Source organism: Elaeis guineensis, chromosome 16 (assembly GCF_000442705.2).
Source record: "Elaeis guineensis isolate ETL-2024a chromosome 16, EG11, whole genome shotgun sequence".
In the NCBI taxonomy this organism is placed as follows: domain Eukaryota; kingdom Viridiplantae; phylum Streptophyta; class Magnoliopsida; order Arecales; family Arecaceae; genus Elaeis; species Elaeis guineensis.
Window position 1 is genome coordinate 22,905,426 of NC_026008.2, and position 10,210 is coordinate 22,915,635.

The 10,210-nt window shown below is 34.9% G+C and overlaps 1 long non-coding RNA gene across 1 annotated transcript; it reads left to right on the forward strand.

Annotated features, from left to right (window-relative positions):
• Positions 1-749: 749 nt before the first annotated feature.
• LOC114913491 (uncharacterized) lies at positions 750-9,026 on the forward strand. Its single transcript, XR_003799466.2, has 6 exons — positions 750-1,111; positions 1,234-1,593; positions 1,676-1,774; positions 1,870-1,962; positions 2,041-2,141; positions 8,608-9,026. It is a non-coding gene; the product is annotated as an uncharacterized lncRNA (long non-coding RNA).
• The last annotated feature ends 1,184 nt before the right edge of the window (positions 9,027-10,210 follow it).

Consider the following 10,210-nt stretch of genomic DNA (forward strand, 5'->3'; position numbering starts at 1 on the left):
TAATCTTGTAAGTTATATTAGTTATATGTTATTTATTTAATTATAAATAATATTATTTGAACCAACATAATTTTGTATGTTATGGTGTAGATGAAACGTAAGTATTTCAATAAAGAAGTGGGTGTGACTGATGAGTTATATGATTTAGCATGTGATCCCGATCGAAAGATTAATCACTACATATCCTATATCATTGGAGGAATGAGATTTCACACAAGCGAGCTTGAGATGCAATGACGGACCCAGAATAGTGGGATTGTTACAACAGGATATGAAGGAGAAGAAGAGATTGATTATTATGGTGTACTGGTAGATATCATAGAACTTCAGTAATTTTATATTTTGGTTTCAGTGTGAATGGTGGGATATTAGTAATAAAAAGATCAATATTCATATCAATTCATACTTTATCAGTATGAATTTTGCATGAACATGGCACCAAAATGAACTGTATATATTAGCAACTCAAGCGAAATAAATAATATATTTGAAGGATCTAAAGTATCGAGGTAATTGACATGTTGTACAAAAAATAATATCTAAAGGCGTATGTGACATACCAACCTGATTAAAGATAGATGAAAATTTAGATTTACATGAAGAAGAAGCTTTTCAGCAAGAAGAACAAACATTAGTCGAGCTTTTGGTTGATGAAAAACTTATAACGATACCTTTGAATAGGGCTGATCTGTCGTCCAATGAACTTGAAGCTGATTTTGTATTTAATCTTGATGAGTTGGAGGATGATGATCAGTTCATAAATGATGATGAGATAGAAGACGATACATATATCGATTATTATGATTCGGAGGAGGATCTACACATCGAAGAAGATACGAATATTGATGAGTAGATCTATATTCTTCGTTCAATCTTTTCTTGCAATAAAGGTATGCGATATAATTATATTCATTAGAATGTTATTTATTTTTTATTATTATTATTTAATATTATATTTATTTATATATCAATTATTATAGATATGACATCAGGAGACAGACGATGATGTTTGCATTCACAGCCTACCTCGAAGGTTGAGGCACCTTCACTGATCTCCATTACCGCACTGGCTCCATTGTCAGAGGTTCCTGCACTGGCTGGTCCTAATGAGGTGGGTCCCAGTGAGATGGGTCCGAGTGAGGCGGGTCCAAGTGGTATTATTATACTTTTTATATAATAAAATTTGATTCTTTTATTTAGATCATACTAATGATTTATTTATTATTATTTCAGGCTAGTCTTCATCGACAGTGAGGTGAGGGCGAGGTCCATCGAAGAATCTCGTTCTAGAGCATTGGAGATTCGAGCACCCAGGATAGCATCTTCGTATCGAGATACCAGCCAGCTACACCAGGCCCATTAGGAGATGGTGCGAGCTATGGCAGATTGAGCTGGGCATCATATGCCGCAGTTATGCCCCCGTGATACTCTTCGATTGGCATCACGTTCTACTGACTCAGAGAGACATTTTCTATACGCACTTATCGATAAAATAAATTATATTATGAATATTTAATTTACATAGTATTCTTTTAATATTTGTTATTGGCAGGGTGTATTCGATATCATTGATTTTGAGGAGGATCTTGTGAGGTGAGCCGTGGACACTCATCTATCATTGCATTTCAAGGATTATCGCCATCACATGCATCAGCATTGGTACCGTGTGGTGCAGGATCATCGAGAGGAGGCAGCCCGGCTATAGCCCTATAACAGCATCACTATGGATGTTTGGACTATCATATGCCAGTATTACGAGGATCTGAGATATCAAGTTACACATTTAAACTTTTTTTTAGAGTTTAATGACTGAATCATTTATTCTTAAATTAAATTTATTATTTACTAATTTGACTAGTAACTATACAGAGTCGATGTGCCTAGAATATCGCGAATCGAGCGAGACAGACCGTGTCACATTATGGGGGTTCGAGATCATTCGCTCATCACATGGAGTATATGGTAGGTAATTTTTAATTTTTAATTAGTATATAATTCTCTAGTTATTTAAATTTTTTTTAATTATTTTTCAAATTACAGAGAGATATGAGAGTGGTGAGCCTCCTAGTAGGATCGATATCTACCAGCTGACCCACCAGCGATGGTCAGGAGAGTGGACGACGGGGAGCCAGGAGCTCTTTGTAAGTTTTTTTAATTATTTTTTTACTCACAATCTGATTTTTATTATAAAATTAAAATAACTATAACTTTAATTTTTAGGATCGTATGATAGACATGAGATCCCAGCCTATCTCTGAGAGCTCGATCGCTCCCACAGATGATGAGATCTGTGATCGAGTGCTCGGTACGAGACCCTATTATGTTAGGGGTCTAGGGTATGGGATCACTACTCCCTCATCCTCACGCTCATCTAGGGTTGATATCTATTCTACGTACGAGGCTCAGCTGATGGAGGTACAGAGGTAGGCTGTCGAGGATCGATAGTAGGCTGAGCAATGAGCTCAGGAGTTGGCTACACACGTTGATGAGTATCAGCAGTTTTAGATCTAGATGATGGAGCAGATGGTGCAAATGGAGCAGAAGATACAGCTGATGAGGCAGCAGTAGGTTGGTCTGAGCTCCATCATCGATCAGAGCTCCATCAAGCGCTCTCCTTCCCTGGCTTGTTCTCCAAATGCTGATATTTGATGGCTTCTTCATGTATTTTTTTTATTTTAAATCTCTTATAATTTTAATTTAATATAATAAAATAATAAAATTTATTTATCAATTTATTGTATAAATTTTTTATTTTAATTTTTTATTTTTAATTTATAAAAAGTATTATACATATAAATTAAAAATATATATTTATAAATTATTTTTTAAAAAAAATATGATTAAATTATTAGCGATGGAATTATTCCTGATGAAAGATTGGTCACCAAAAATATTTTAGTAACATAATTTAATTTTTTAATAAATATAAAACTATTAAAATTTTACATATAATTAATAGCGATGAATAATTTTTCATCATAAAAAATTATTAGCGATGGAAAATTTAGTTGAAAATTATTTTATTTATGATCTAATATTTTCATCACTAATATTATTTAATTTTATTTTCTAAAAAATTATTATTAAATTAATAGTGACAAAAATTTTCATTGTAAAAAATATTTTTTACGACTGAAATATTTTGTTGCTAAAAGTTTTTAAAAATTTTATTTTAAAAAATATTTTAATTAAATTAATAGCGATGAAAAATATTTTATCACTATTAATTTTTTACTTATTAGCGACGTTATATTTCATCGTAACTATTTTTTTTATGATTAAAATTTTTTATCATAGATTTTTTAATGATAAAAATTTTTCATCACAAATATTATTTATTAGCGATAAAAAAAAAATTTTATCGTAAAATATTATCAACGATGTGATTATTTATGATGAAAAATTAGTGATGAATATTTCATCGCTAATAACTATTAGCGATGAAAATTTTTCATCATTAATAACCACTTTTCTTATAGTGAGTATTGCAAAGCAATATTCTAGAACCTACTGACATATAGTTACCGTATAATTCATCCCTTTGATCCTAATGCTCAAGATAATCTAGGGTTTAACTATCAACCCTAATTAAGTCGATCATATTGTATTTTAACCTTTTAAATCTATCTCATGGATTACCCCGATCAAGGTTTTACTAAATTAAAATACATTGATGATATCTCCTACTAATTCAAAGGGGTCAATTTCATCTCAACTCACACACTGATTTGATAAGTACTTGACTACACCCAGTATCATTCTATCACTGAGTTAGAACTCAGATGGTCTGATACTAAAGTATAGTGAGTTACTTACAAGTCATCGTGGTGGTCTTAGATCTGAGAGACACTTATACCCATACCCTTCACGAGCTACTCTTGACAGTAGAGTACTCGATAAATGATCACGTTCGATGCGAATGTACTCCTACATTCTATTTGTACATCATAACAGTATCTCCACACTCCTTGGTTAAGAGGACAACCAACTCATATGGTGCACAACGACCTATACTCGATATTTCTATCATCCTATTAATAGCATATCATTTGGTCGCAAACACTTTTAAGAACTTAACGACAAATCCTCCTTTGTCGATTATTTCTAGTCCTAAGGACTTCATTACAATACAGGAGTTCAAAGATGGATAATTTATAATAAAAATATCAAATAATTTTTATTAATAAAAATTTATATATAATTTACAAGATGAGTACAATCATCAACAGGCTGACGATTGACTTTGGGACACATTTTTCAACATTAGTCAGATAGAAAATAGATTTTTTAGTATTAGACCTCGAGTCAACTCCTACATGGCCTCAAGTCAACTTTCTTGGAAAAGATAGAGAACTACATTCTGTAGACCGATCTTTGAGTTGACACTTATTTCTGTCGCGCCAACTTATAGTTTGTTTAAGTCAACCTCTACTTTTGGTCTCGACTCGACTCGACTATGGCTGACAGCTTCAACGATTAGTTCTATCGAAAATCTAGAATTGCATAGATGGTTTTAATGATGAGAAATAGCCATTTTATTTTTTTTAGAGATTTTAAAGGCTACTAAACAAAAATAAGAAAAATAAAGTAAAAATTCAAGAACATTTATTGAACATTCAAGGGAGAGCTATAAGCATCCAACTACTCAACATCTTAGAGTGTTAAGTGTTTGCAGCATATTGATTGCAAAGCTTCCATGACTTGACTTTCAAAGAGCTGCATTGATATTTTATTAGCTCTTTTAAGAGCTTTTATTGTGTACTCTTACTCTTTATCATAAACAAGTTTCAATTGGGATTGAAACTTGGGAGAAAGGCCTGTCCAATCCTTAAATGTTAAGAAAAATGTTTCAAGATTCAATCTATAATAAGCCTAGAATTAGGTCTAGGATAAAAAATGAAACCCAATGAGATCAAGATCAGGCCAAATGAAGTCTGGATGAAGAAGATATGCATGAGGGAGCAGGTCGAGAGCAGTTGGTATGGCCCATGGGCCGTCGGAGGGGCCCACAGGCTAGTGCAGGCCGGAGACAGCATGGGCCAGGCTCAGCGGTGTGCTGGCACTAGGCCAACAGCACACTGGGCCAGTCTAGGTATGCACACGACCCGCGAGAATGGGCACCCAGGCCCACCTAGGTATCGTGGTCCATGATGGACCGTGCTATGTCGTGGCTCAGAAGCAATGGTGTGGATCAGAGCACAATCCGATGGCTCTGGAGAGAGCCAATAATGATCAAATGGTTAAGAGGCTTTTTGAGTTTGATCAGGAGCCTGGGGATACCTAATTGCATGATTGGATGGCCATAATGTGAGCCGATCATGATCGAACGGCCAAGATTGATTTTGGGCTTTGATTTAGACTCGATCTCCTAGTGAAATACTATTTTAGGATTTTTGAAGGCTATAAAACTCTGATTGACGATCCATTTATTGGGTTGGATAGCTGGTGATGTCTTGGTCATGCAGAGAGATTTCTTGAGAGATTTTAAAGAGCTTTTATGAGGATTTTAAAGCTTCTTGTTGAAAGATTCTTGTACAAAGGTTGAGTGATGAGTTCCTCTTGTATTTTTTAATTTTGTTTCTCTCATAGTGAAGCGTGCATGCCCTGTGAAGGTAGGCTTGAGGCCGATCTACATATTTTTATTATGTTTGTTTATTATTATTATTTTTTTCTTATATGGTATCAACATCCGCTTCCTGGATTTTATTGTGATCTTGTATGGGTGATTCATGTTCCAGAATTAAGGAATCTACAATAAGTACTATCAGAGCCTAGTTACTATGGATAAGTGGTATCAAGTAGTCCAAATAGAGCTGGTATTGATCGAGATTAGAGATGGAGAAGACAAGTACAATTAAGATAAAGATCAATCGGTTCGACAGGAAGAACAATTTCTCCTTGTGACAAGTGAGAATGAAGGATGTGCTCATCCAACATGGATTGATTGATGCTTTCTTCTATGAAAAGAAGTTAGACACAATGGAGGAGAAGATCTGAGAGTGACTATAGATATAGATGGTGAGTACCATCCACTTGTACCTGACGGATGAGGTGGTGATCCATATGCTTGACAAGATTTTTCTGACGATGCTGTGGTCGAAGCTCGAAGAGTTATACATAATGAAGTTCTTTACCAGTACTCTCTTCCTCTGAAGGTAGTTCTACTAACTGTAGATGAACAAGGACAGAGCATGCAGAAGCATCTCAGCTACTTTCAAAAGATTCTCACCGATCTTCTCGATGTAGGTGAGAAGGTTGAGGAGAAGACCAGGGTGTTGGTCTTGCTAGCATCGTTTTCTCCTTTGTATGAGTCTTCAGTAACTACTCTTTTAATGGAGAAGAGCATCATCAAGATAGATGTGGTCACCGTGATGATTTTCTAGAATAAGATTCTCAGGAGGGAGGACCTAGCTTCGAGCTCAAGCAGCGGTGACTCAGCTTTGATGGTTTCTGGAGGAGCAGATGGTAGCAGATGAAGTGGTAGAGGATCATGAGGAGGATGATCCAAGTCCAAGATGAGAGACCCCGACAAGATCAGGTGCTACCAGTGTGATGAGTTGGGGCATCGTATTAGAGATTGTCTATAACTCAAGGATCGGATGAGGGCTACTGCAGTGACGGTCAGTAGTGAGTTAGAAGATGATGCCCTATAGATATCTGATGAGATATCTACTTCTTTTCAGTAGTAAATTTTAGATTCTACATGCACCGATCATGTTTGTTATAGAGAAAAGCTGTTTAACTCTCTGAAGAGCAATGAGGATACTGTTCATCTATCGGATGGGTCGAGCTATGCGATCAGGAGCACCGAGATGGTCAGTTGAAGGACACATGATGGTGTAGTGAGAAAATTGGAAGAGATCCAATACATATCCAATTTTAGATAGAATTTTATTTTACTGAGTAGACTGGATTCAAATGGCTATAGGTGGATAGCTGATGATGGAATCCTAAAGGTCATGCATGGCGATAGGGTGATATTGAAAGAAAAAAAGATCAGAGGAGGACAGTACTACTTGACAGGGAGCTTAGTATGAGTTGGAGCTTCAAGAGTTAGAAAGAGTCTAGAGTGAGGTGGAGCTCCAGATATAGATGGATCGGATACGAGACGGGAGACTCAGGAAGATGAGAGGTGATGTCATAGAGTGAAGTTCTTATTGCTAGGAGACTTCTTCGAGTAGACTTTTGGTTAGAGTGGACACAACCCATGATGGAGGTGGGATCGAGTGGCCTAGCTCGACTCCTATGTTTAAACATCCATGAGATAGCAAGCGTGCCCCATGGCATGGGGACGAGATGGATCACAGGCTCTCAGAGACAGATAGAGACCGAACATCGAGTTAAAGTGGAGATTGTTGAGAAAAATATCTCAAGATTCGATTCACAATAAATCTAGAATAAGATTCAGGATGAAAAACAGAATCTAATGAGATCAAGATCAGTCCAAATGGAGTCTAGATGAAGAAGATATGCATGAGAGAGTAGGTCAAAAGCAGCTGGTATGGCCCATGGGCCATCGGAGGGGCCCAAGGGTTGAAGGCGGTGTGGGCCAATAGTGCCGGTGTGTTGGCACTGGGCCAGCAGCACACTGCACTGGCCCAAGCATGCACGCAACCCGCAAGCGCCAGTGCCCAGGCCCGCCTGGGTATCATGGTCCATGATGGACCATGTTCTATCATGGCTCACAAATGATGGTGTGGACTAGAGCATGATCTGATGGCTCTGGAGTGAGTTGGTCATGATCAAATGGTTAAGGGGCTTTTCGAGTTTGATCAGGAGCCTAGGGACAATCGAACGGTCAGAATTATTTTTGGGCTTTGATTTGAACTTAGTCTCCTAGTGAAACACTATTTTAGGATTTTTGGAGGCTATAAAATTTCGATTGATGATTCGTTTATTGGGTCAGGTAACTGGTGACATCCTGATCATGCAGAGAGGCTTCTTGAGAGGTTTCAGAGAGATTTTATGAGAATTTTGGGGCTTCTTTTTGAGAGACTCTTATACAAGGGTTGAGTGGTGAGTTTCTCTTATATTTTTTTATTTTATTTTTTCTCATAGTGAAGCTTGCATGCTCCATGAAGATAGGCTTGAGGTCGATCCACATATTTTTATTGTATTTGTTTGTTGTTTTTTCTTCTTCTTCTTCTTTTTGTATGGTATCAACATCCACTTCCCGGATGTTGTTGTGATCTTGGACGGGTGATCTGTGTTCCATAATTGAGGGATCTAACCCAATACTAAATTAAATTGAAATTATTGTGAAAGCTTAAACTAGCTTGAGAGTATGGTTTTGATTGATTTTCAATAAAAAAATTAACTAGATTTTGATTGTGAGATCGAAAAATAATCAAGCTATACTCTAAAGAGAGATTAATAGGGGAATTCTCAAGGGTGGCTTGGAGAGTGGATGTAGGTGATGTATTTGGCACCGAACGACTATAAAATTTTGGTATTTGTATATGACTTCTTGTTCCTTTATATTGCTTCTTAGTTGCACAATTATTTTAATATATATGGCTTAGCATTCACTTACCACACTTCATATAATTTAATAATTATACATGATTAGTTTAAATTTTTAGAAAAATCTAATTCACCCCCCTTTAGGGTTATTTTTCTGAGAAACAAGTGGACCTGAGCAAGCCAATCAGAGGAGGCCAACATAAGGAGGCTGAACTAAGAAAGCTGACTTGAGGAGGTTGACTTGAAAAAGCTGATCTGAGGAGGCCGACCTAAAATACTAACCTGAGGAGGCCGATCTAAGAAGCTTGAGATCCAATAAGCTGAGCTCCTAAAGATTGAAGCTAAAGCCAATCCGAGAAGGCCAAAATGAAAAGATCAAGATAAAAGCCATTCAAAACCAGACTAACTAGAACATGATAATATTTTGTACTATAATTCTCTATTATATTTTTTCTTTATTGCTGTCTGATCCAAAACTAGACTAAATAGAACATGGTAATATTTTGTACTATAATTCTCTATTATATTTTTTCGTTATTGCTGTTATTTTAGACATCGGAGGATTCGACCAAAAACAATCTGATGAGTTTTTCCTTTCTTTCTTGTGCACAGATCAATATCTCTCTATAGATCGAACAACACCCTCTAAATCATCAATAGTTGGGCTCGAGTTTGGTATCACCAGGTTTTCTTTAGAAACCAATGAAGATGTCCTTTTCTATCATTTTACTTGAGTTGTTAGAACCCTTGGATCACAAGGATATGCTGAAAAGTTCTAGCGAACCATGGATGCCATCTTCATGTTATACTAGCAAGTAACCCAAGCTATTCAGTAGGCTCTACTTAAATGATGATAAAAATAATAAAATATAATAATAATAACAAATTAATAATTTTTTTTGGAACATATAATTTATTTTCAAAAAAAATTATCTTGACTGTATTTTTACTTTTTAGAAACATACAATCATTTATTGCAAAGTAGTTGATACTTAACAATGGCATAATAAACAACTACATATATCATGTATTAGACATTAAGTATCATCCTTATCTAGAACTTCATCTTTGACTTTAAATTCTATTTTAAATTAGCATCAAGACAATAATAAATTTTTTAAAGCACCAAATAACAATAAAAAAATAATCTATAAAAAATAACATAGTTTCATGAGTTTCATTAAGAGAGGGAGAAAGAGTTATCTCGATTGCTACAAGCCTCCCATCTGATTGAGATGGATCTAAACTTCTCTATTTAGCTACTCTGAGCCTTCCACCTAATTGAGACTTCTTTCGAACAGAAAAGGTAAAGAAAAAATCAGAAAAAAAGATATAAAAAATCAATAAAAACAAAGAAAAGATGGAAAAATTAAAGGGCAAGACCTTTTCCCGTATAGATTTAAAATTTATTTTTTCTCCAAATCAAAAGCTATAAAAATGGTAGCATATTCTTGAAACATAATAAAAAATTAATAATAAAAAAATAATAATGAGATTTATAGTCTTACCTACTGAGTATGATTAATAACTTTGTTATGTTGTATTGAACCTCAAGTTCGTATATTGATTTAAGCAATTTTAATTTTTTGATAATTTATTTTAAATTTTTTATTGATAAAATTTGAATAATCTATTTATATAATTATAATTAAGAAAAAAATCAAAATATATAAGAAAAAATTTTAAACAACTAATTAAAATTAAATTTTGAATATATTTTAAAATATTTATAGGATGGATATCCATA